The 27345-nt window shown below is 42.7% G+C and overlaps 1 pseudogene across 1 annotated transcript in view; it reads left to right on the top strand.

Annotated features, from left to right (window-relative positions):
* Positions 1–26512, top strand: part of LOC309601927 (synphilin-1-like) — a 40075-nt pseudogene extending 13563 nt beyond the window's left edge. Inside the window, exons 3-8 of the transcript in view lie at positions 3096–3952; positions 9020–9199; positions 14096–14209; positions 16627–16757; positions 24643–25705; positions 26390–26512. The product of the transcript in view is annotated as a synphilin-1-like (transcript). The remainder of the gene's footprint in view (positions 1–3095; positions 3953–9019; positions 9200–14095; positions 14210–16626; positions 16758–24642; positions 25706–26389) is intronic.
* The last annotated feature ends 833 nt before the right edge of the window (positions 26513–27345 follow it).

Raw genomic sequence — 27345 nt, 5'->3', positions numbered from 1 at the left:
TTGGGTACAGAAAATGCTATAGAATATGATTAAACAAGCTTTTGTGATGGAAAAACAAAAAGGGGGAATTGTGGGAATAAATGAGATATTGTGTTTTACTTTGACGAGATGCAGCTGTGCCCTTGAGGCTTGTTACAAACAGGTTCACAGGAATGCAGCTGTGGCCTTGAGGCTTGTTACAAACAAGTTTGTGAAACTTAGAGGCAGAAAAATAAGGATGAGATTGGATACATCCCTGAAAGAGGAATTTGCATGCACCAGCTTGAAGAACCAATAAGTAACGCTGAGGGGACGCGTGGACGAAAGACAGTAGCCAATGAAATGGGTTTTGCTTGCTCGTGAACACTAGATCATATTATAAAAGGGACAGATTGTAAAAATAAAGGGTCTTTGCTTGTCTTCGCCTGAACTCATACGCGGAGTCCGTGATTAATTGCCACAATGTAGATGCTCAGATACCCAAGAGTCAGGCCACTGAGGAACATCAAAACAATCAGCAGGTGGATCAGGCTGCTAAGATTGAAGTGGCTCAGGTGGATCTGGACTGGCAACATAAGGGTGAATTATTTCTAGCTCAGTGGGCCCATGACACCTCAGGCCATCAAGGAAGAGATGCAACATATAGATGGGCTCATGATCGAGGGGTGGACTTGACCATGGACACTATTGCACAGGTTATCCATGAATGCGAAACATGCGCTGCAATCAAGCAAGCCAAGCGGTTCAAGCCTCTCTGGTATGGAGGATGATGGCTGAAATATAAATATGGGGAGGCCTGGCAGATTGATTATATCACACTCCCACAAACCCGCCAAGGCAAGCGCCATGTGCTTACAATGGTGGAAGCAACCACCAGATGGCTGGAAACATATCCTGTGCCCCATGCCACCGCCCGGAACACTATCCTGGGCCTTGAAAAGCAAGTCCTATGGTGACATGGCAACCCAGAAAGAATTGAGTCAGGCAATGGGACTCATTTCCAAAACAGCCTCATAGACACCTGGGCCAAAGAGGATGGCATTGAGTGGGTATATCACATCCCCTGTCATGCACCAGCCTCTGGGAAAATGGAACGCTACAATGGACTGTTAAAGACTACACTGAGAGCAATGGGTGCTGGGACATTCAAGCACTGGGATACACATTTAGCAAAGGCCACCTGGTTAGTCAACACTAGGGGATCTGCCAATCCATCTGGCCCTGCCCAGTCAAAACTCTTACGTACTGTAGAAGGGGATAAAGTCCCTGTACTGCACACAAAAAAGATGCTGGGGAAGACAGTCTGGGTTACTCCTGCCTTGGGCAAAGGCAAACCCATTTGTGGGATTGCTTTTGCTCAAGGACCTGGGTGCACTTGGTGGGTGATGCAGAAGTCCGATGTGTACCTCAAGGGGATTTGATTTTGGGTGAAAATAGCCAGTTAATTAAACTCTATAATGTTAATTGCTATATAACACTCTGTGTCATCACTTCTGTGGTGGCTATATGCCATATCAATGGTATTACAGTAAGAATCACCCAGATTAATGAAGAATGAACTTTGATGAAACCGAGCAGAGTGCAGCGGTGATGGAACCAGAACTGGCTTCAGCATGCAACAATCCAACACCACAAGCCATCTCTCCTGCCCTGAAAGACCATTATGACAGATGGAACCCAAGTCATGGACTAAATGAACTCAACGGACATTTTAGAGGGATGGCGCATAGACTAAGGGAATGATATCTGTGTGTATATATCAAAAGACAGGAAAAGTGGTGGTGATTAATTGGAATGTATTGGAAAGTGTGGGACCTGGGCATGATGTAGATGGTATGGAATTAGGGGTGGATACTGTCCTGGTTTTGGCTGGGATAGAGTTAATTTTCTTCCTAGTAGCTGGAGAATATGAGAATAATGTTGATAACACACCGGTGTTTTAGTTGTTGCTAAGTAGTGTTTATACTAGTCAAGGCCTTTTCTTGCTTCTCACACCTCCCCACCAGCAAGTAGGCTGGGGGTGCACAAGAAGCTGGGAGGGAGCATAGCCAGGACAGCTGACCCAAACTGGCCAAAGGGCTATTCCATACCATATGACATCATGCTCAGTATATAAACTAGGGGAAGAGCTGGCCAGGGGTCCACTGCTCGGGGACTGGCTGGCCATCGGTCAGTGGGTGGTGAGGAATTGCATTGTGCATCACTTGTTTTGTATATTTTTTTATCATTATTATTATTTTCCCTTTCTTTTCTGTCCTGTTAAATTATCTGTATGTCAACCCATGAGTTTTACCTTTTTTTTTTCAATTTTCTCCCCCATCCCACTGTGAGGGAGTGAGCCAATGGCTGTGTGGTGTTTAGCTGCCTTCGGGGCAGAGTGGAAGTTAATTAGGAGAAAGATTTCAGGTGACTTGAGCTCCCATTTTTCCTCTGGAAGTCAGATTCACTGGTCAAACTCCATATCCTGCAGTACGCTGAAGATAATGCACTGGAAGTTCCAGAGCTATTTATATGTAAGTATATATGTACATTAAGGGATGGAAAGTTTAACTGAGAAGCCCAACAAAGAGAGAAGTAGAAAATGAAACATCATACCTTAATAAGTGGGTTTAATTTTCAGATTAAAACAGGATTTCCAGTTCTTTCATGAAAAATCCATCTTCCAGAGAAAACAGATCTTTTAAAAAAAAAAAAAAAAAGTTGTTGCTATTGTTAAACAAATCCACAAAAAAAAAAAACAGGAGAAAAAATTTTCACCCACCCTGGTGTTGACCTCCCAGAAAATCATTGTAGTCTTCTGATGCATCTCCATGCAATAAAAATAGCAGAGTGCAAACTAGCATAGTCTGGCAGTGCAAGCTTCAATGCCACTAGGCTCTTACTGCTTTGTAGATGTTTACAATGTATGTCCTATTTGAAGGTTTCTTTTCTGGAGTGTCAAATTCTTTAGCTATTTTATAGAGTTGCTATTAAATCTGCTTAGATGTGAATACAGCGTGTTATCATGTAATTTTTGTTCCCAGTGTTTGGCTAAGTATATCTTTAAAATATGCTGTGTCATGTAACACGTCTGGTAATAATAAGCAGTTCTAAATCACATTCCTCTATTTCTCTAGTTTCCAGCAGCAACTGGAACTGCGAAGTCTCAACTCTTACTGGAAATGCACAGAATCCAACAGGAACTGCAGATATGTGCAATAAATTCAGACCAGTAAAGAGGGTTTCTCCATTAAAGCACCAGCCAGAGAGCTCTGAGAACAATGAAAGTGATGACCAAAAGAACCAGAAGGAAGAATACCAGAAAGGTGGCGATTCTCAGTCTGCATCTCCGAATGGTGACCAGAGCCCAGGAGAACAATGCTTTAAAAGTAAAAACACTGAGCACGCTGTTCTACTTGGGGAGCTAGAGCACTATGACCTGGATATGGATGAAATTTTGGATGTGCCTTTTATTAAATCAAGCCAGCAACTTGTTCCTTTTACAAAGGTAGCTCCTGAGAAAAATCTTTTGGGTGTGTGTTCAACAGTGAATGGTCTTAGTGGCAAGATCTGCTCTGCAGGGAGCACAGAGAACTTGCCTGCCAGCATGACACAGTTCTGTGTTCTGGCCCCTGTGAAAGGTTCTCAGCTGAGAAAAATGCAGCACATTGTACTTGATCAACGCAAGTGTTTAACACCAGAATTAGAGCTTTCACAGCCCTTAAAGTGTAGCTCAGTCCATGAATCTGAAAACCAGGGCAAGGGCTTCCTCAGCATGGCATTTGTTGATCCTCAGGCTCGTAAAAATGAGACGACTATGCCAAACTGCCACCTGAGGACTTTTCACCTGCAGATGACAGTGGCAGAAAGCAAGCAGGTTAATGAACTGAATATGAACTGGAGTAGCTCAGGGAGGGCAGAAGAGAGGAATGAAGAGGTGAAAAAAATTAAGAGCATCTTAAACATTGTAAAGGAAGGCCAAATATCATTACTTGTAAGTATCATCTTTTTCATAAACCACATAGAATAAGAGATTTCTGTGATGTGGTTTATTGAGCCAGCAAATCTGATGAAGTGCTGTCCTGGTTTCAGCTGGGATAAAGTTAATTTTCTTCCTAATAGCTGGTATAGTGCTGTGTTTTGGATTTAGGATGAGAATAATGTTGATAACACACTGATGTTTTAGTTGTTTCTAAGTAGTGCTTACACTAAGTCAAGGACTTGTCAGCTTCCCATGCTCTGCCAGGTGCACAAGAAGCTGGGAGGGAGCATAGCCAGGACAGCTGACCCAGACTGGCCCAAGGGCTATTCCATAGTGTATGATGTCATGCTCATTATATAAACTGGGGGGAGTTGGCTGTGTGCAGCGATCGCTGCTCGGGGACATGCTGGGCATTGATCGGCGGGTGGTGAGCAATTGTATAGTGTATCACTTGCTTTGTATATTATTATTGTATTATTATTATTAGTACTACTACTATTACTACTATTCTATTTCATTTTACTTCAATTATTAAACTGTTCTTATCTCAACCCACCAATTTTCTCACTTTTACTCTTCCGATTCTCTCCTCCATCCCACTGGGGTGGGGGGAGTGAGTGAGCGGCTGTGTGGTGCTTAGTTGCTGGCTGGGGTTAAACCACGACAAGTGCATATTTTGCACTCTTGCTCTATTTATGCACCTTAGAAATTGAGCATATTGGTTTCCAAATGGAAAGTTTTCATCTTTAAATCACATATGTAGCAAACCTAAGATGTTAGTTTTATGTAAATGTGGACAAGATTGCTAGTTTATGCAGTAAACTGAAGTCATACAAGTTTTAAAACTTGAGATCACTTGAATATCGAATTTAAATCTTAACTGAGTTTTTCTTTTCACATTTGTGAATTGCTTTGTTCAGTTATTGGTAGTTTGCCTTGGTTGTTATTTAGAGACTGACGAGAAGTAGTTATTTAGAGACTGTAAAAAAGGGGCTTCTGTTGTATTCTGATTATTATTTAGGAGTGTTTATGCCAGCTTGCTGTGGCAGCATTCTCAGGCAGGAGATTTCTCAAAAGCCTCATTGGCATCTGACCCATATGAAGTTTTCAGTTAATTCTAGTGCTGTGATCAGACACTATCAATGATGGTTTCCAAAGTAACTACATGCAAGTTAACACAATGATGCAGAGCATGTGATCTCCACTCAGAATGGTTGTTGGAGGCACAGTGTATGTATAAAAACTTTTGATAGATGTTTGTTTAGCTTTTCTGTTTGCCAGTCTAACTCAAGCACAAAGGTACGTTATTAAGATAGCAGCAAAGACAAAGGCAGACTTGTTCAAAGACTAGACAGAATAATATATTAGTGCTCAGTAAGAAATAAAAGCAGATAAAAATCACCCAAAAATGGGAAATAAAAGTCTTTTATGTTATAGCTACATTTTATATTGTGCTCAGCACAAGCTGTCACTTATATGATGAGCAAATTTAAAAATGAACATTTTTAGGAGTAATGGATGTTTTCTGTTCCATTACTCATCAATATAATGCCAAAAAAAGAAAAGGAGCCAAATGCAAAATATACATATATTGTGAAAATATAGGTGTATTTACAGTTACCTTGTGGAACAGACTAGTACAGAGATGTAAAGCTACACAACAAGATCTTGCATTGTTGTCATAGAATCGTAGAATCATAGAATGGTTTCAGTTGGAAGGGACCTTTAAAGGTCATCTAGTCCAACCCCCCTGCAATGGGCAGGGACATCTTCAACTAGATCAGGTTGCTCAGAGCCCTGTCCAACCTGACCTTCAATGTTTCCAGGGATGGGGCATCTACCACCTCTCTGGGCAACCTGTTCCAGTGACTCACCACCCTCACCGTAAAAAAATTTCTTCCTTATATCTAGTCTGAATCTACCCCCTTTTACTTTAAAGCCATTACCTCTTGTCCTATCGCAACAGGCCCTGATAAAAAGTCTGTCCCCATCTTTCTTATAAGCCCCCTTTAAGTATTGAAAGGCCGCAATAAGGTCTCCCTGGAGCCTTCTCTTCTCCAGGCTGAACAACCCCAGCACTCTCAGCCTTTCCTCATAGCAGAGGTGCTCCAGCCCTCTGATCATTTTTGTGGCCCTCCTCTGGGCCTGCTCCAACAGGTCCATGTCTGTCTTGTACTGGGGACCCCAGAGCTGGATGCAGTACTCCAGGTGGGGTTTCATGAGAGCGGAGTACAGGGGCAGAATCACCTCCCTTGACCTGCTGGCCATGCTTCTTTTCATGCAGCCCAAGATACGATTGGCTTTCTGGGCTGCAAGTACACATTGTCGGGTCATGTTCAGCTTTTCATCCACCAGTACCCCCAAGTCCTTCTCCTCAGGGCTGCTCTCAATCCCTTCATCCCCCAGCCTGTACTGATACTGGGGGTTGCCCTGACCCAGGTGCAGGACCTTGCACTTGGCCTTGTTGAACCTCATGAGGTTCACATGGGCCCACTTCTTCAGCTTGTCCAGGTCCCTCTGGATGGCATCCTGTCCCTCAGGCATGTCAACTGCACCACTCAGCTTGGTGTCATCTGCAAATTTGCTGAGGGTGCACTTGATCCCACTATGTCGTTGATGAAGGTATTAAATAGTATAGATCCCAATACGGACCCCTGAGGGACACCACTCGTCACTGTTCTCCATCTGGACATTGAGCCATTGACCACTACCCTCTGGATGCGACCATCCAGACAATTCCTCATCCACCGAACAGTCTGCCCATCAAATCCATATCCTTCCAATTTAGAGAGGAGGATATTGTGGGGGACCGTGTTAAAGGCCTTACAGAAGTCCAGATAGATGACATCCATAGCTCTTCCCTTGTCCACTGATGTTGTCACTCTATTATAGAAGGCCACTAGGTTGGTCAGGCAGGACTTGCCCTTGGTGAAGCCATGCTGGCTGTCTCAAATCACCTCCCTGTCCTCGATGTGCCTTAGCATAGCTTCTAGGAGGATCTGTTCCCTGAACTTCCCAGGCACAGAGATGAGGTTGACTGGTTCGTAGTTCCCAGGGTCCTCCTTTTTAAAAATGGGTGTGATGTTTCCCTTTTCCCAGTCACCACAGACTTCGCTTGACTGCCATGACTTTTTAGATATGATGGAGAGTGGCTTGGCATCTACATCAGCCAATTCCCTCAGGACTCTGGGATGCATCTCGTTGGGTCCCATGTATGTTCAGGTTCCTCAGGAGGTAACAAACCTGATCTTTTCTTGCAGTGGGAGGGACTTTGCTCACCCAGTCCCTCCCTTGAGGTCCATCCGCTCAAGAGGTGTGGGAAGAGAGGTTGCCAGTGAAGACTGAGGCAAAGAAGTTGTTGAGTACCTCAGCCTTCTCCTCGTCCGTTGTTACCAGCTTGCCAGTCGTGTTCATCAAGGGGGTATGCTTTCTTTGACCTTCCTTTTCTGGCCGACATACCTATAGAAGCCCTTCTTATTATTCTTTGCATCCCTTGCCAAGTTCAGCTCCAGCTGTGCCTTGGCCTTCCTGACCCCATCCCTACACAACCGGGCAGCGTCCCTATACTCTTCCCAGGATACCTGTCCCTGCTTCCACTGCCTGTGCATTTCCTTCTTGCCCTTTAGTTTGACCAGCAGGTCTTGACTCAGCCATGCTGGTCTCTTGCCTTCCTTTCCTGATTTCTTACACCTGGGGATCGAGAGCTCTTGCACTCTATGGAAAGCATCCTTGAAGACCTGGCAGCTCTGTTCTGCTCCCTTGTCCCTGAGGGCCATTTCCCAGGGGGTCCTGTTGATTAGCTCCTTGAACAGCTGGAAGTTTGCTTTCCTAAAATTCAGGGTTCTGACTATACTTTTCACCTGTCCCATATCCCTCAGGACTGTGAACTCCACCAGTGCATGATCACTGCAGCCCAGGCTGCCTCCAATCTTGATGTCACCAATTAGCTCACTTGCATTGGTGACCAACAAGTCCAGTAATGCATCCCCTCTGGTAGGGCTGTCTATTACCTGGCCTAAGAAGTTATCCTCAATGCACTCCAGGAGTCTCCTGGATTGCCTACAGCTCACTGTGCTACTTTTCCAGCAGATGTTGGAGTGGTTGAAGTCCCCCAGCACGATGCGAGCCTGCGAGCACGATGCCTCCTGTAGCTGGAGTAAGAAGGCTTCGTCAATAGGCTTCCCTTGATCAGACGGCCTGTAGTAAAACACCAACCACAAGGTTCCCTTTGTTGCCTTGGTCTCTAATTCTTACCCATAAGCTTTCAACCTGCTCGTGGCTATTCTTCAGAGAGAGCTCTTCACAATCTATCCATTTCTTGATGTAGAGGGCAACCCCTCTGCCCCTCCTTCCTCACCTGTCCCTTCTGAACAGCTTGTAGCCATTGATAGCAATGCTCCAGTCACGGGATTCATCCCACCAAGTTTCAGTAATGGCAAGTAGGTCGTATCTTTCTAGCAGCATGGTGGCTTCCAACTCCTCCTGTTTCTTGCCCATGCTGCGTGTATTGGTGTAGAGGCACTTCAGCTGGGCTGTTGGCCATGTCACCTTTTTAAAGGAACACCCCTTAATTCCTTTGAGGTATTTCCCTGGTGTTTCCCTGTTAGCTGCTATTACCTCAGGAACCCAAGGCTCATCTCCATAAGACTTCAGGTGTGCTGCAGTGTACCTAGAACATCTCAGAGCAACAGGCTGAGGGCCCTCACTAGCACCCCATCCGTCTAACCTTGGCATGTTGTCCCATGGCTTGTCATGGGCGAGCCTGATGTTATCCCCTTCCCCCTTCAAGTCTAGTTTATATGACAATAGTTATATGACAATTGCATTGGAAAGAGAGAAACTATGCAGTGACTCGAGCCAGTGAGCATCCTACCTCTCTGTCCTGTCTCTAATAGTAGCCGGATACCGTATAAGGAAGTGAAAAGCTCCTGTTTTTGAGAGTTATAAAAGAACATGCCTATGGGAAAATATCTTTGACTTTGGCTTGCATCTTAGGCTGTGAGGCTTAATGTTCTATGTATGTTTTATCCCTAATTATAACTAATATAACGACTTTTTTAACTATTTCTTTTTGAACAGCCATACTTAGCAGCAGATAATCTGGATAAGATACATGATGAATGTGACAACAATCTGTTGCATGTAGCAGCATCAAAGGGACATGCAGAATGCCTGCAGCATCTCACTTCTTTGATGGGGGAAGACTGTTTGAATGAATGAAACACTGAGCAGCTAACTCCAGCTGGGTTAGCAATAAAGGTGACTTAGTCTCTACTGTAATGTGACATAAGGGTGATTTAGTCTTTCTGTGATGGCAGTAAGTAATACATCCAACAGGGTATTATTTTTCAAGCTCTTTGTTAAATTAGAGGAAAAAGAACAGTTGGCTGTTACCATATTAAAAAAAATAATGGGTTAGTATGCAAGGTATGTCATCTGAGCAACACTGACAATTTATATGTTGTCAGTGCATATACATTTGCTTTTAAATCGGTTAACTGGCTCTAAAACCATTTGTTATATTTCAAGGAACTTTTATTTCATTCAGACACAATTGTTTCTTTAGAGAACATAACATTTTCTTGTTTTTTTACAGATACTTATATAATCTTGAAAGACAAGTCTGAGAACATGTTTACAAAGCATGAAAACACTCTGATCATTTCTAACTGTCTTTTGTCAATGTTCCACATCTGAAGGCGAAAGTTCTTGGTTGTCTAGAGCAATCGCATCAAAGTTAACATTTACATGTTGCAGAACAACTTGTCAGAAACTGCAAAAATTAATGTCAAAGCTTACAGGAAAAAACCTATTATGTAGGAAAATGTGAAAATGTATGGTGTTGCTCTGCTATAGTAAAATGGGTGTACTGGAATGCTGATAATTTCACAGAATCACAGAATAGCTGAGGTTGTAAGGGACCTCTGGAAGTCATCTGATCCAACCCGCCTGCTCAAGCAGGGCCACCAAGAGCCAGTTGCCCAGGTCCATGTCCAGATGGCTTTTGAATGTCTCCAAGACGGAGACTCCACAACCTCTCTGGGCAACCTGTTGTAGTGCTCAGTCACCCTCACAGTAAAAAAGGGTTTCCTGACGTTCAGCCAGAACATCCTGTGTTTCAGTTTGTGCCCATTGCCTCTAATCCTGTCACCGGGCACCACTGAAAAGAGCCTGGCTCTGTCATCTTTGCACTCTCCCTTCAGGAATTTATATACATTTAGATTGCCCCCTGAGCCTTCTCTTCTCTAGGCTAAACAGTCCCAGCTCTCTCAGCCTTTCCTCATAGGAGAGATGCTTCAGTCCCTTAATCATCTTTGTAGCCCTTCGTTGGACTCTCTCCAGTATGTCCATGTCTCTCCTGTACTGGGGAGCCCAGAACTGGACACAGGGCTCCAGACATGTCCTCACCAGTGCTGAACAGAGGGGAAGGATCATCTCCCTTGATCTGCTGGTAATACTTTTTCTAATGCAGCCCAGGATACCATTAGCTTTCTTTGTGGCAAGGGCCCGCTGCTGGCTCATGTTCAACTTGGTGTCCAGCAGGACCCTCCAGTTCTTTTCTGCCAAGCTGCTTTCCATCTGGGTGACCCCCAGCATATACTGGTGCCTGGGGTTGTTCCTCCCCAGGTGCAGGACTTTGCATTTCCCCTCGTTGAACTTCATGAAGTTCCTGTCAGCCCATTTATCCAGCCTGTCAAGATCCCTCTGGATGGCAGCATGACCCTCTGGCGTATCAGCCACTCCTCCCAATTTTGTGTCATCAGGAAACTTGTTGAGGGTACACTCGACCCCATCATCCAGATCATTAATGAAGATGTTGAACAAGACTGGACCCAGGATTTACCCCCGTGTACCCCTGGGGTACACTGCTAGTTACTGGCCTCCAACTAGACTTCGTGCCACTGGTCTCCACCCTCTGGTCCCGGCTGTTCAGCCAGTTTTCAGTCCACTTCACTGTCTGCTCATCCAATTTAACCAAACTAATTCTGGGTCTTCAGCAAGTAAGACTGAATGCTTGAATGCCATTCCTCTTAATCACTAAGTACCTTAAGAAGAGGTGAAATATAATACTAGAGTACAAGAGTTTCTGTTTCTTCAGGATTATTGTTATTTTCTTCTTGGGAAACTTCAGAAACTGGTGGATTCCCACCCGCAGGAAACCATTTTGCATCTTTGAAAGGTGACAGCCATTCTAATGACTTAGTGCAGGATTCAGGGACTTTTTTTTTTTTTTTTTGGAACAGGCCCTATGAATAAGAAATTAAACTGATATCTAACTGTACTACTGAACTGCTATTATAAAAGTAAGGTTTTTAGCTTCCATAGCCCATGTCCAATTTGAATACTTACAGTCTGCCAGTTAAAAGTTGTCTTAAAATTTTAGTTGGAAATGGTTTTCTCTCTTGTTTTATTTTAACCTATGTAGATGATGTATTTATAAATTAGTAACATCTCTTGTCTTTTTCCCCAGAAAGGCTGGCTTTTTAACAATAGATGAAGGGGTTCCTTAAATGCTATACCATTTGTGCATGCTTTGACATTTCTGGAAAAGTGTGTAAATATAATGGAGTTCTCCATATAACTGAGGGTGCTCAGTCCCAGGTGTTTCTAATGATGATCTGCATGGCTGGAGTTATCCTGGATCATTGAAAATGCTATGTGAGAGCCTTAAAATTATTTGGCTTAATTAAACTTCATAGCTCTTAGTCCTTACTCCCAAAATGTTTTGGACCCTGATAGAAGGGGTTTTATTCTTCTTGTTCTTAAATTATACTGGTTTAACTCCAGTTATGTTATGCTATATGGAATATGCATCCATGTTCCATAAGAATCATGAGTATCAGAATGAAAGAAAATTTGTATGCAGGAAAATAAATTTCCATAGAAGAGGATTTCAGCAGTGATGATGCATGACATTTTCCAGTAAGGAATGAATTAATTAAAGCAAACTCATTTAATTTAGAACCTCTTTCTGAGCTTGAACTATGAGCTAGAGAGTGAAAATGGAGTGGTCTGTTATGGCCAGTCACATTGGCATATTGACAGTTTATTTTAAGTAATTGTGGAGAAATCCTCTGCAAATTAGAAAAATTCTGTTATTTAGTAAGTACTTCATTTTATTAATTCATTACCTTAATTTTAAAAATACCAAAATATTTTACTCAGTTGTGATATAAAGGAAGACACAACTAATATATAATGTTAACTGTGCTTACTAATATTTGAACCCAGATTTTAGGATTTTTCTAGAGTGATTAAAAGAACACAAGTAGGTTTTATTTCATTTTTGAAACTGAGACAAATAGAGGAAAGTAAGCAAACTAAAAGTGGTGTGCATTTATGTGTGTATATACACGCGCAATATATGCAAGGAATAAGACATATCAAATGACTTTTTCTCCATTTATTTCTCCCATTCATTACTTTCTTCTTCTTCTTGGGTTTTTTTTTTATATATAACCATAAACCTGAAATTTGAAATGGAAATTTCTTTCCTTCCCAGGACAGCTTTTTTCATTTTATGCATGCAAACAACTTTTTACATTTTGTGTGCTGACCTGTACGAGGTTTTGACTGAGCACTTGAAATGTTTGTTTTAGCTATAAAGAATAACATCACCTTTATGAAGATGACAGTAGCAAAGCAGGACAGAATGTGAGTTATGCCAAACTGCCTTTACCCAGGTACCATTGCTGAAAGGGGACACTGCAGCAAGAGAAGCTGCTAAAAACTCTTGCCTTTACACTGGGCCACAAACATGCTCTGAAGGAAATGTTCATCTCTTTCTGCAGTATCCACATCCCACTTCATAGTAACTTGCAAACTGCTACAAGTGTGCATAGCAGTTTGGGAATCTGGAGCCTAGGCTGTAAAAGATGTTTGGGACAAGAACCCTTTCCTTGTTTGTGTTTGTACAATATCTATTACAGGTAGGTCTTAATCCATGAGGATTAGGTGTTCAGATGCTGCAAATAATACATAGTAATACATAATAATAACCTAGAAAGCATGCGTTTAATTACTGAACAGTGAAGATTAGTTTGTAGGGAGAGAGCCTGTTTCCTCTGCTCCAGCAAATGGTTTCATTTAGTCATTGAGCCCTGCTGTACAAGTGATGGAAGCAGAACTATGTTTTTATTCTGAACAATTCGAGAGTATGTATTAGCATTTCACTGCCTCTTGAACTGGAGTCCACTGTGGTGCCATTCAGCAAACATTCTGTACCAATACATATACACAACTGTTAAGGGAGCAGCAACCGCCCGAGCATTCACACACTGTTCAGGGAGTCACACACACACCACCCGAGACTTTAACTGCTAGGACCAGAGTCCCTTCGCAGTGGGCAGCTCCATTGAGCTGACGGGCGCCCCTTTTCGACTCCTCGCTCACACACACACTCACCCCTCGGGCGCTTCCACTCCCTTCAGGCTCGACCCTAGGTTTCCCCGAAGCAGAGTCTCTGACATGATGTATGCCAGGCGAATTTATTGAGTGATACAGCGGTGAAGAGCAGCTTGAGCTGGGTGCCTCCAGAGAGGGACCCCAAACAAAGAGATCCCTGGACAATTATACCCTTACAGTCTATGTTCCCCTCCCCTCATGCGATGGTTTGGTCCAATAGTAATATTTGGGTCTGGGGTCATCTTGTTCCTTATTGGATCCTTTCCCTGTCTCCAGGCAGGTCATTCTTTATCTTGATTAGCTGCAGCTTCTGCTGATGGTTTCAGCTACCTTATCTTTCTGGTTTGCACCAGTTTCAGGGCCTTCCTTCATGTAGCTAGGTAGGAGTTCAGCATATGGTCAGTGTATCTAGGTGAAAGTTCACAGCTTGCAGTCTAAGGCTTCAACAGGTCTTTGGATCCTTATTTGAGCTAAAAAACACAACTATAGTTTTAGGTGGGAAGAGCTGGAAAATGGAGAGCAAGTTTAAGTTCAAACTGACAGAATGTTATCAATAGCCAAGGTGCATTTGATCCAGGGCAGCAGGATAAACAAGTGCATTACATGAGATGGGATAAAAGAACAAACTGGAATGTCATAACATATTAGTGGTTCTGATAAGCATTTCCCTGTTTAGTAGATATGTTTGGAACTGAAACAACTGGAATTTTTAATTTTTTTTTCTTAATTTTTTTTTTTTTATTTATTTAGAATGGTCAGCTGGAGTGTGTTCAGTGGATGGTGAGCGAAACAGAAGCTATTGCAGAATTAAGTTGCTCAAAAGATCACCCAAGCCTTATTCATTATGCAGGTTTCTATGGTCAGGTATGGCTTTCATTTACTTTTTCAAAGAGACTGATTGAGATGTTCATACAAGAATTTTGATTTAAAATATCTTTATAGACAAATAAGCATTTTGTGGCTCTTAAATACAGAAGTTCTTAATTAGTTCAAATATAGCAAGATAATTTCCCATTTAATCTGCGTATTTTTTCAGTATTTTCCCTCTTAAATCATTTTTTTGAAGTAGAAAAATCACTATTTTTGTTGCTAAAGCTATTTTTTTTCTCTTACTTGGTAAAGAGAGAACAAGCAGAATGTAGCCACACATCTTCTTAAGAAAATTAGCTTTTTCTTTCCTGTACAAGTGAGGTTATCTTATTCAATACCATACAACTATTGTTACATCTTTCTGCTTTTAATTGGCTCTGTCCAAGCATGGATTTACTCGAGGGGGAGGGAAAGAGAGGAGGCAGGTGTGGAAGGCTACGGAGCTGGAAACTCCTCCCCTTCTCCTGGTGCTTCCTGAGACAACATGGACACCCTCATTCCCTCTCCTCCTCCCACCTATTGTGCATGTGTTATTGGTGCAAATTAGGATCCTGCTGAAGATACTGATTGATTCTGCCCTTCTTTCTGTGACTAGTTTGGTCTGTGAACCTGTGAACACTGAATATAAGGAAGCTGAGAGTCTAGTCAGAACTGGGTTTGAGAAAGCAGTGTTTGCTACTGGGAAGAAAGTTTTGAAGAGAAAGCTTGTGAATTTACATTCACAGTTGGACTCGATCTTAAGGGTCTTTTCCAACCTAAATGATTCTGTGATTCTATGTCTCCATTTGAATTAGCTTAATTTTATCCTCATCTCTAAAGATGTTTACACAAACTAAATGCAGTGAATCTTTGAATTTTTCAGTGGAGCTATGCTGTCTATTGCCAGGAGCAGATCTGGCACACTTTATCTAGATTCTTTTCAGAGCAGGAGGGAAGCTCCATCAGTTAAGAAACAGCAGCTACAATTAGCCACCCATGAAATTTTAAAAGGTGATATAAAAATTGCTGCCTGATTTTCATAGTTAGCTGAATGCCAAAGAAACGTCACCTGTAATGTCAATTATCCTTTTTTTATTATCTACAGATATCTTGCAATCTTGAAAGACTGTTGAGGCTGAAAGGAAGCCAGACTATATTACCCAACTGTGTTAAGAAGAAAAAAATGTTGAAAAATTCAGATGCGTGGTTGGCACTATCCTAGAAACTTTAATTTATTTTACCATTACTTACATAAAATATAGTCCATGTAAACAATGCTCTTGGCAGAATTACAAGAGTAATATTTTTTACAGGAAAGACATGTTACTGAATTGTTTTCTAACAGAGTCAGCCCATCCATTATTTCCCTAGGTATTGGGCATACATGCCATATTTTTCTTCAATAAATATCATTTAGAATGGGCAGCAAAAGGGAGTTTATTTCAAAGCTCTTATGTTAAAGGTGGTCAAACCACAATCATGGCCAGACTCCAAATACAGCTCAACAGTAGTGTGTTCTTCATCCCTCTCTCATCTGCTGTTGTCCCATGAGAGAGGGACCACATAAAGCTCATGTGATGGGAGAGGAGAAAGGCTTAATGCCAGTCTGTAGCCTGTTCTGCATACCTCCTAGCAAGGGCCTCTTTAAGTATGGGGTCATGCAAGAAGCAACTCCTGTTCCAGGACTCCCATGCCAAGCGAAGGTCTTTGGTGTATGGCATATCACAGACCAGCTGTTTCTGGCACCGGTACTATGCCATAGGAAGGAGATGATGCTGCAATCCTAGGTGCCTTAGTAGGTCCTGACTAAGAGCTTCCCAGAGCTGTAGTTTCTTTCCAGCACAGATGCTGCAGTAGCAAGAACTGCACAGGTAAGAGGTAGAGGGTGGAGAATGCTGTGTTTGTTACGTCTAGAGCTCCAGAGTCTAGAGCTTCAGGGGAACCAGAGCTACAGCATGACTGAGGGCTTAGGACAGGTTGTATGTGCCACTTGCTGGGGACCACAATGGGGAAGAGCATGCAAGCACACAAATGCCTAACAACGCACTTCTTTGCACATCGGGATGTTTGGCTTCCCCTGTCTAATGTCATTTTTGCAGGGATAATTTGTGTCTTTTTCACTCACCCAATAGTTTCCTATTCAGAAAACCTAATTTCTGCTGGGAAGGGCAGCTAATTTAGTGAATATCAAGTAATGGGCCTAGGATTAGCTGTACAGTCAGTGCTCTTCACCATTCTAATCCTTCCATTTGTAGTCCAGTTAATCAGTCTGACAAAGTTGAGTGAATGAAAGCAAGGGCTTAAAATAGGAATTACTGGACAGTATTAGTAACAGGTGATGCTACCAGCATTCCTCTAGTACATTTAGGTTTTCATTATTTCTTACCTATTGTTTCTTACCTATTCTTACTTCTCTTTCCTCTTCCTCCTAGGAAAAAATCGTTCTGTGGCTTCTTCAGTTTATGCAAGAACAAGGGATTTCACTGGATGAAGCTGACCAGGATGGAAATACTGCTGTTCACATAGCTGCTCAACGTGGCTATCTGGGATGCATACAGGTAGAGTACTAAGTACAGCTACATCAGAGACCTACTTTCAGTCAAACTTGAATAGTAACAACCTTTAAAATGAATATAGAAAGTAGGAAAAATAAGTGATACTTTAAAATATACTAGAAAGAAGAGCTTTAAACCAGTAGGACTCCAACTGAAATACCAAAAGCTCCATTTTTTAATTCTATTCCCATTTACGCTGTTGTAAACCTAAAGTAACTGTTGTATTGCAAGAAAACATGATTATTTTGTTTATACATAAGCAACCAATGTGTATGTTTTTATGTTATGAAAGGACAACCAGAATAGATATGCCTACTCTGATATCAACCTTCTTACTATTTTGACATTTTCTTTCTGTTTCTTTTTTCCATTAAAGAATTGTAGCTCTCCAATTTAGAGGAAGTCTAACATATAAGGTTTGTTCCCTGTTAAAAGATTTCCACCTGAGCAAGCCATCCTTTCCAGACTTGTAATCTTTCAATATATCTATACTAAACAACACAGTGTGATGATAGTTTCTACCTAGTTCTTAAAAAATCAGCTTGGCCTCTGAGAGCAAAATAGTTCCGTTGTACAGAGCTGCTGAGGCTAACACAGCTACAGTGCTTTTGGGAGTCAGATCTGAATAAGCTAGTTCGGGAACCTCTTTACAGTACCAGTGTTCAATGTAGACATACCAAAAAAAGCTGAAGGATTGAACTGGATGGCTAGGTCGAGCATCTCTACTTTGCAATGAATTGTACAACATTTATACCCTTTGTCCATCAGAGTCACTAGAATCATTAGTCACAGAAATACATTTCAATATTTGGTGTTGTCATCACTTTGAGTGAAAGCTGTTTGGAGAACAAATAATAAAAATTATTTCAGGAGGTTGCAGAAAGATATTTGAGAAACAAATTCATCATTAGAGAAGACAAGAGAAAAGAGTATATAATCACATGGCAGAAAGCCAAGACTAGAAGCTGACAAATATTTCAGTATCTTTTTTTTAAAGACAATAGGGGGAACCCAAGCAAGTAGAAAGCAATGAGACTTCCTTCAGCATCAAAAAAAATGGACTGAAAAAGTCATTGTACAGATTTCTTTCTGCAAAAAGAAAGTTGTGCCTGTCTGACCTACTGGAGTTGTTGGAAAGTTTCTGCCATACCTTTTATATCCAAACATCCCTTGGTTAAGGAATCAGGACATTGAGACTTCTATGCTGAGTGTTTTAAACCCAGGGATTTCTGCTGTGGTAGGAAATCAAGAGCTAAACCACAAAAGGAATCAGCAAATATTGTAGCAAAGACATTCCTAAAACCAGATTCTAAAGGTGCGTTGCAATGCACTGAAGTGCAGAGATCTCCAGAATAGCAGACACCACACTTTATAAGCAGTTATAGCTCAGCACCACCCTCTATAAACTGGCTAGTAATGTGTTAGTGCTGCCCTGGGCCTTGATCTTATCTAGCATAGACTCTTCTGAATTGCATGTGCTTGTGTCTCCTTTTCTAGGGCACAGAAGAGAGTCTCCTATGACAATGACCCATCTTTTTTTCTTTATGGAAGTGGTTTTGATGCAGGGTGCACGCTGACTTAACCTTGGCGACACCTCCAACCTAGATGAACCATCGTCCTTGTCATTGTTCGGGTCCACTTTCAGAGCCTCATACCTATTATGGGCACCTGGGAAGGTGGGGTAGTCATGGAGGAGATGCGCCTGCTGCGCCAGGCAGGAACTTGTCGCCATTGCCCCCTATCCCCTAAGTCACCGCGTTCTGCCAGGTGGAGACAGGATAGGGAATCCTCCATATCATGTGTCCAGATCTCTCATCATTCATTATTTCTGTAGAAGGGTAGGTTTCAACATCTTTTTAGTTAAATGAGCGAGTCTAAAAATGGAGCTCTATTATTTTAAATTTGATGGCATAGTTGATCACTGCTTTTCCTCCCAGCTAGAACTCACTTGTGGATATGATCATCTTCCAAGTAGCCAATAGTAGATCTAATGGAATCTAACCCTCTTAATAGGAATGCCTATTGTAGATACATGCATATTCTTTAGTGTCAATGTTTTGGTTTGCATAAATTCCCACAGAAAAAAAGCTCAAAATTGTCAAGGTCTGTTTGGATCTCTCAAATTTACAGGACAACACACTCTGTGATTTAAACTTTATTTCATGAGCTCATTAAGAAATATAATAAACAAACACGACAAACAGGGTCTCAATCCCCTTTTGCCCAGACTAGTCTATCAATCACGTGAATTTGCTTATTCACCAGTCAAGTCATAAGGTTTCATAACTTATAACCTGTAACTCTTAATATCGTGCACCTATGAAAAAAAGAAAAGAATTCGTTACCTAGCCAACAGTGAGAGTGCTCATCCGTCCTCTTCCATCACGGTGCGGGTGTCCCCTGTATCACACTGGGAAGCACAAAAGCCTCAGCAGTCCAGCTGCTGTTGGATCTGCTTCAAAAGCTTTTTGGGAAAGCTGATGTTTTATACCCTTCAGCTTGGAAGTTCGGTCTATACCATTTCCATAAGTTAGTGGATTCTGAGGAAACTGCCAGACAAAAGATAATGGCTGCAGGAGACAGCAATTTGCAGGTGATAATGGCTGCATAATGGCCCTTTAGCTCTTCCTGGCCACCTGTCCTGCCTAAGTGGTGCTCTCCCTTTGACCTAATGGCGCTGCTCCCAGCATACATCAGGCCTTAGCATGAGCTGGGTTAGCCAAAATCTAAGCAGGAGTTGAGTGAACAGTCACAAAAATGGATTGTAGATGAAACGTCTAGTAATGTGACTTTAGGAAAAATAGGTAGTGCAGGAGAGGCAGAGGGGTAGCTCTGTATGTAAAGGAGAGCTTGGACTGTACAGTGCTTGCAGTTGGGGATAACACAATTGAGAGCCTCTGGATAAGGATTAGGGGAAAAGCTAATAAAGCAGATGTTGTGGGAGTCTACTATAGATCACCCAGCGAGGATGATGACACCGATGTATTATTCTATAAGGAATTAAGGGAAATCTCTAGATCAGCTGCCCTTGTCCTTATGGGCGACTTCAACTTCCCAGATGTTAACTGGGACTATTATACAGCAGACACAAACAGGTCCAGGAAATTCTTGAAGCATGTTGAAGATGATAACTTCTTGGTGCAGATACTAAGGGAGCCAACTAGGAAGGGTGCCTTCCTAGATTTGTTGTTTGTAAACAGAGATGATCTCGTGGGTGAAGTGACGAGTGGTGGCTGTCTTGGCCACACTGATCATGAAATGGTTGAGTTTCAAATCATTGGTGATATGAGAAAAACTGTTAGCAGAGCTACTACCCTGGATTTTGGGAGCGCAGGCTTTAGGCTACTCAAGGAACTAGTTAGTAAGGTCCCCTGGGAGTCTGCTTTCAAGGGTATTGGGGTTGTCGTGGTTTAACACCAGCCAGTAACTAAGCACCACACAGCTGCTCGCTCACTCCCCGCCAGTGGGATGGGGGAGAGAATCGGAAGAGTAAAAGTGAGAAAACTCATGGGTTGAGATGAAGACAGTTTAATAGGTAAAGCAAAAGCCGTGCACGCAAGCAAAGCAAAGCAAGGAATTAATTCACTACTTCCCATGGGCAGGCAGATGTTTAGCCATCCCCAGGAAAGCAGGGCTCCATGATGCGTAACGGTTACTTGGGAAGACAAACGCCATCATTCTGAACGCCCCCACTTCCTTCTTCTTCCCCCAGCTTATATACTGAGCATGATGTCATACGGTATGGAATAGCCCTTTGGCCAGTGTGGGTCAGCTGTCCTGGCTATGCTCCCTCCCAGCTTCTTATGCACCTGGCAGAGCACAAGAAGCTAAAAAGTCCTTGACTAGTGTAAACTCTGCTCAGCAAGGACCAAAACATCAGTGTCTTATCAACATTATTCTCATCCTAAATCCAAAACACAGCACTCTACCAGCTACTAAGAAGAAAATTAACTCTATCCCAGCTGAAACCAGGACAGTATCCACCCCTTATTCCATACCATATACGTCATGCTCAGGTCCCACATTATCCAATACATCCTCATTAACCACCACCCCACTTATTCTATGGACCACCCCTGTGAAATGTCTGTAAAATGTCCATAAACATCCACAAATGTCCACATAATGTCCATTGAGTTCATTTAGTCCGTGACTTTGGGCTCCATCTGTGATGGTGGTCACTCAGGACAGGAGAAGTGGTGTGTTGCGTGGAGTTATTGGGCACCAAAGCCAGCTCAGGTCGGGTCACTGCTGCACTTGCACTGCTTCTTGTACAGCTGTTTCTCCATTGGTTCAGGTGGTTCCTGCTATGGTAATTCCTATAACATGCAACTCAGATCATGGGTTACAACAATTTAAAGGTATTTCCATTACAATCTCCACCCCTGGCCCCTTTGGGCCAGGATTAACATTGCAAGGAACTCCTCCCCTTGCTCCTAGCCTGGCTAGTAACAAGGGGTTCCTGCTATAGTAATTCCCATAACATGCAACTCAAATCCCAGGTTACAACAATTTAAAGGTATTTCCATTACAATCTCCACCCCTGGCCCCTTTGGACCAGACCACTGGGTTTAACACTGCAATGGACTCCTCCCCTTGCCCCTGCTTCGGCTTGGACTTATCCGCAGACTGCAGTCGCTTAGGGGTTTACCTGCTCCAAGTGGAGCCTTATCTATATGAGCCACAGTCTCTCCAGGGGTATACCTGCTGCGGCATAGACTTATCCACAGCCACAGGCACTTAGAGGTGCACCTGTTCCAGTGTGGCCTTTTCCATGGGCTGCAATGCCTTCAGAGATATACCTGCTCCAGCGTGGCCTTACCCGCAGCCACAGTCTCTTCAGAAATAAACTTGCTCCAGCATGGCCTTACCCATGGCCACATGCTTTGAGGTGCTCCAGGATGGCCTCCTGCACAGCCACTGATGCTTCAAGGTGTACCTGCTGCAGCACGGACTTATCCACAGCCACAGATGCTTCGAGGTGTACCTTCTCCAGCGTGGACTTATCCTTGGGCCACAATCCCTTCAAGAGGTATACCTGCTGCGGCACAGACATAACCATGGCCACAGACTCTTCGAGACATACCTGCTCTGGTATGGGCTTATCCACATCCACAGGCGCTTCGGGGTGTCCTGCTCCCACATGGACTCATCCACAGGTCACAGTCCCTTTGACTCGAGTTCACACTGGAGTTCCAGCCTGTCCAGTACAGCAGCACAGAAACAGCAGCGATGTCCTGGCCATCTGCCAGCCCAGGGCATGGCCGTTGTTGTTATCAAAATGTTCCCAGGCACAGCAGAGTAAGATGATAAGCAGTTCAGCAAGCAGCAAAAGCAAAAAGCAGCCACTAACGAGCACTAGACTCTAATATACAGTAAGGCAAGCAAGCCCCATGGCAAGTACAGAAGCCTGCCGATTAATACCTAAACAGCACTAACAGCTATAAATTCAATATCTAGCACATTCCAATTAAATCTGTCATTATCTCAAACCCTTCGAGCCCCATGTTGGCACCAAAAAGGACTGTCGTGGTTTAGCCCCAGCCAGCAACTAAGCACCACACAGCTGCTCGCTCACTCCCCCTCTGGTGGGATCGGGGAGAGAATTGGAAGAGTAAAAGTGAGAAAACTCATGGGTTGAGATGAAGACAGTTTAATAGGTAAAGCAAAAGCCGCACACGCAAGCAAAGCAAAGCAAGGCATTCATTCACTACTTCCCATTGGCAGGCAGGTGTTCAGGCATCCTCAGGAAAGCAGGGCTCCATCACAGTTAATGGTTACTTGGGAAGACAAATGCCAACGCTCCAAACGTCCCCCCCTTCCTTCTTCTTCCCCCAGCTTATATACTGAGCATTATGTCATATGGTATGGAATAGCCCTTTGGCCAGTGTGGGTCAGCTGTCCTGGCTATGCTCCCTCCCAGCTTCTTATGCACCTGGCAGAGCATGGGAAGCTGAAAAGTCCTTGACTAATGTAAACTCTGCTCAGCAAGGACCAAAACATCAGTGTGTTCTCAACATTATTCTCATCCTAAATCCAAAACACAGCGCTCTACCAGCTACTAAGAAGAAAACTAACTCTATCCCAGCTGAAACCAGGACAGGGTCCATAAATGCTGGTCACTTTTTAAGAGCCATCTTTTAAGAATGCAGGAGCAGGCAATTCCAATGTGTTGGAAGTTAAGCAAGTGGGGCAGAAGGCCCGCTTGGCTGAACAGGGATCTCTTTCTGGAACTTAGGCAGAAAAAGAAAGTGTATGGACTTTGGAAGCAATGACAGGAGGACTACAGAGATGCTGTTCGCCTCTGTAGTGAGAAAACTCGTACGGCCAAAGCTCAATTGGAATTGAAGCTGTCCAGTACTGTGAAGGACAACAAAAAGGGCTTTTTTAAGTATGTTAACAGCAAAAGGAGGACTAAAGAAAACACTGATCCATTACTTGATGAGGACGGTCACCTCACAAATAGGAATGAAGATAAAGCAGAGACCTTTTGGGCTCCACAATATAAGGATATAAAAATATTAGAATGTGTCCAAAAGAGGATAGCGAAGATGGTGAAAGGACTAGAGGGCATGACTTATGAGGATCAGCTGAGGATACCAGATTTGTTCAGCTTAGAGAAGAGGAGACTGAGGGGTGACCTCTTTCCTGTCTACAACTTCCTCACAGCAGGGAGCGGAGAGCGAGATGCTGATCTCTTCTCTGGTGTTTGGTGATAGGATGAGAGGGAATGGCTTAAAGCTGCATCAGGGGAAGTTCAGATTGTATATTAGGAAAAAGTTCTTCACTGAGAGGGTGGGTGGTCAAGCTCTGGAACAAGCTCCCCAGGGAAGTCATTCATGGCCCCAAGCCTGTTGGTGTTCAAGAAGCGTTTGGACAACGCTCTTAGATATGCGGTTTAACTTTTAGGTTGCCCTGTGTGGAGTCAGGAGTTGGACTTGATGATCCTCGTGGGTCCCTTCCAACTCAGGTTATTCTATTCTATTCTATTCTATTCTATTCTATTCTATTCTATTCTATTCTATACGTAAATTTTGTACACTGTTAGAACTATGGAGTCATCAGAATAGAAATTGCTTGGAAAAAGGAAATGAAGTTTATGGATTCACTGGCTCACATTAACCTTAATTTTGTCACTTTATCCTTGCTCAGCAGAAAAGTGGTTTATAAAAAGAATATGGAGTATCATGAGCTCTTGCATATGTCATGGGAAAGAAATGGTCTCTCTAATTTACATTCTTTGCAAATCAGACCTGAGATTGCTGTTTCCTCACAATATAACATTTGGAGTTCTAAATTTAATTTATTATTCTAATAGTATTGAAACAAATTCATGGCACCTTTTTCACACTTTTCAGTATTTCATATCTGAAAAGGTTTTGAGTGTGAAGAACCCTGACTTTTTATGAGGTCTGATATGGCTATTATTAATACCAAATGAAGTTTAGATTTATGAAATCACTTATATGCAGAGAGATGATATTTTTGCAGTATTTAGAATAAGTTACTTTCGTATTATGATGTGACTCAGATAGTAGGCATTGGACCTTTTGGTTTTTTTCACCTTTTAAAACACATCTGCTCCCACAAATAGGGAACAGTAGTTTATCTAAAATTTTCCTTAGAAAGTCATCTTTGGCATTGAAATAACCATTCTAAGTTTTTCTTTGTAAAAGAGACTCAAATACTAATTAGGAATGGAAGCAGGATTACAACCTTCCCTGTGTAACCTTCTCTGTAGCATCATAATGAATTCCATGTGAGTAGCGATGAGGAGGAGAAGTAACAATAAACTGAGACAGACATGTACACTGGAAATGGCAGTTTCACATTTTATATGAGCATTGATTTGGCTGTGGTATTGAAATTTTTTCCTCCCCTTTTTTCTTTAAGCTCGCCATCATCTCCTGCTTCTGGCAAACCCCAGTGGAAACCATCTGAAGCAGATGAATTGTCTCTACCAAAAAGTAAACTGAACACCCAAGATGGGATTCAGATTCTTGGTACCCTGGGATCTTCTAACTGCACTCAGTCCGAGATAAAAGTTGAAGACTCGGATAAAATTCTGCACCAGTTGTTGGGGAAGGAAATCTCTGAAAATGTCTGTATGCAGGAAAAGCTAACTTTGTAATTTCAGGATGCTCATGCTTCCTCCAAGAACATGAAGAAGATTCTGCCAGAGAAAAGGGAGCTGAAGTTAGCCAGACTGAGGCAAATTATGCAGAGGTCTCTCAGTGAGTCTGACACAAACTCAGCTAATTCTGAGGACCATAAGAAGCTCTCTATGAAAAGAACTGACAAACCAAGGCCTCAGCCCATAATGGAAAGTGCTGAGAGCACAGAGAGTTTGCACCTAACGATTAAGAAACATACTTCAGCAGCAGGGCACCACTTCCCTTTTGGCATCAGAGTTTCTAAGCCTGTGGATGGCCACAGTCCCTCCCCTACTTCAGACAGCAGCAATCCAGATAATGAAGCCCAGTATCAGTCTGGTACTGTACCTCAGAGCCAGTTTTCTGGAGGCAACTCTTCATCCAGCACTGACAGTGCCACTGCTCAGAAGGTTGCCACAAACCCTAAGAGTGCTCTCAAGTCTCCATCTTCAAAGCACAGAACATCCCAATATTTGAAACTCAGAGTAACTTTTGAGGAGCCTGTGGTGCAGGTGGAGCTAACAGAATCAAAATTGAATGAGGAAAAGGATAAAGACCGGGGCAAAGCACTTTTGCAGGCTCCACTCAGCACTGGAGAACCAGTTGAAGATCGGCTGAAAAGGCCTTTTGGAACCTTTAGATCCATAATGGAGAAACTCAGTGGTAACCAGAATAACAACAACAACTGTCAAACAGCAAACTTGATCAAAACCTCATTGATGCTGCCTTTTACCTCATTAGGAAGGAAGATAGCAGATAGCAAGGCAAATCCAGAAATGCCTACGAAAGGAAGAAACAAGACAGTGAGTGCACTGAAAGGAGGAAGGGCCTTTTTTCTCTTTTCTTTTTAACTAATGAATAATTTTGACAGCTTCTTCTTCCTACCTTTCCATAGCAAAAGGATACACACAAATACTCAATTACATTTGACCAGTAGAAAGCCAGTCCACTGTTATAATTTTGGAAGGCTTTTTCAAGGGGTGGCAGGTACTCTTAGTGCACACTATACACTTGCTTTGTATTGAAAGCTCTCCACAGACATGTGATTCACCTGGAACTGGAACTGATGTTTGATGTTGCTCTGATGTCACAGTCCGTTTGGATCTCTCAAATTTACAGGACAACATACTCTGTAAATTAAACTTTATTTTATGAGCTCATTAGGAAAGAAACAAACAAACACGACAAACAAGGGCTCAATCCCCTTTGTACAGACTAGTCTAACACGTGAATTCACTAATTCATCACTTAATTCACAAGGCTTCTCACTCACAAGTTCTCTAATTCATAACTTGGAACTCGCAACTCGTGTGCTTATGAGCAAAATAGTTACCTAGCCAATGGTGAGAGTGCTCATTCTTCCTCCTCCATCATGGTGCAAGCATCCCCTGTATCACACTGGGAAGCACAAAAGCCTCAGCAGTCCAGCTGCTGTTGGATCCGCTTCAAAAGCTTTTTTGGGAAAGCTGATGTTTTATACCCTCCAGCTTGGAAGTTTGGTCTATACCATTTTCATGAGTTGGTGGATTCTGAAGAAACTGCCAGACAATCAATATGCAAGGATTATGGCTGCAGGAGACAGCAAGCTGCAGGTGATAATGGCTGCATAATGACCTTTAGCCCTTTCTGGCCACCTGCCCTGCCTAAGTGGTGCTCTTGCTTTGACCTAATGGCACTGCTCCCAGCATGCATCAGGCTTTAGCATGAGCTGGGTTAGCCAAAATCTGAGCAGGAGTTGAGTGAACAGTCACATTCAACCCCTTGGTAGAGACCAAACATCTAGCAAACCCATTACCTCGGCAAGTGGAGGTACTGTTGCTCCTCTTGCCTTGCTGGGAGTGAGGGTAGGGGAAAGTTTTGAGCACTTAAGTCTGGCTTCACAATTTTTTGATCAGGTAACAACTGATGGTATATGCTCTCAACATGGCGAGATAAGCGATAAACACAGATATACAAGCATACTAATAAAGTAGAATACAATAATACAATGATCATAGGATGTAACATAGGACGTGATATGCCAGTTGCAGATGGTGCATATCCCAGAAAAATGTCATACCAGTGATATCCAGCAGTTTGTTCAATTTCTGTTGTGATTCTGACAATCCAGCCAGTATCATGTTTGATAGCAATATAGTCACTTGTTTTTGGTATGTAATAGCTTTTTCATAGCTGGTGATTAAGGATTCCAGTTCTTCAATTTGAGAATATACTGTGTCCCATATTGGTCTTAAGGGTACAGACCACGTTGTAGGCCAGAATTCCACCAGCATCGATGTGAGGATTGCTTTATGGCTTCTATAAGTCATCCACAGGTCTCTAGTGCTGTAACGTTGCACCGGCATTCTTGGGCGGGAGGAATCATTTTGTTCCCATCGTTCCATAGAACATCACAAAGTGACACTACACATATACAACCTGTTTTTCCCTTAAGTACAACTGT

The sequence above is a fragment of the Platalea leucorodia genome (assembly GCF_965183815.1).
Source record: "Platalea leucorodia genome assembly, chromosome: W".
Classification (NCBI taxonomy): domain Eukaryota; kingdom Metazoa; phylum Chordata; class Aves; order Pelecaniformes; family Threskiornithidae; genus Platalea; species Platalea leucorodia.
The sequence above is the reverse complement of the archived record's forward strand: the minus strand, read 5'-3'. Positions and strand labels throughout refer to the sequence as shown.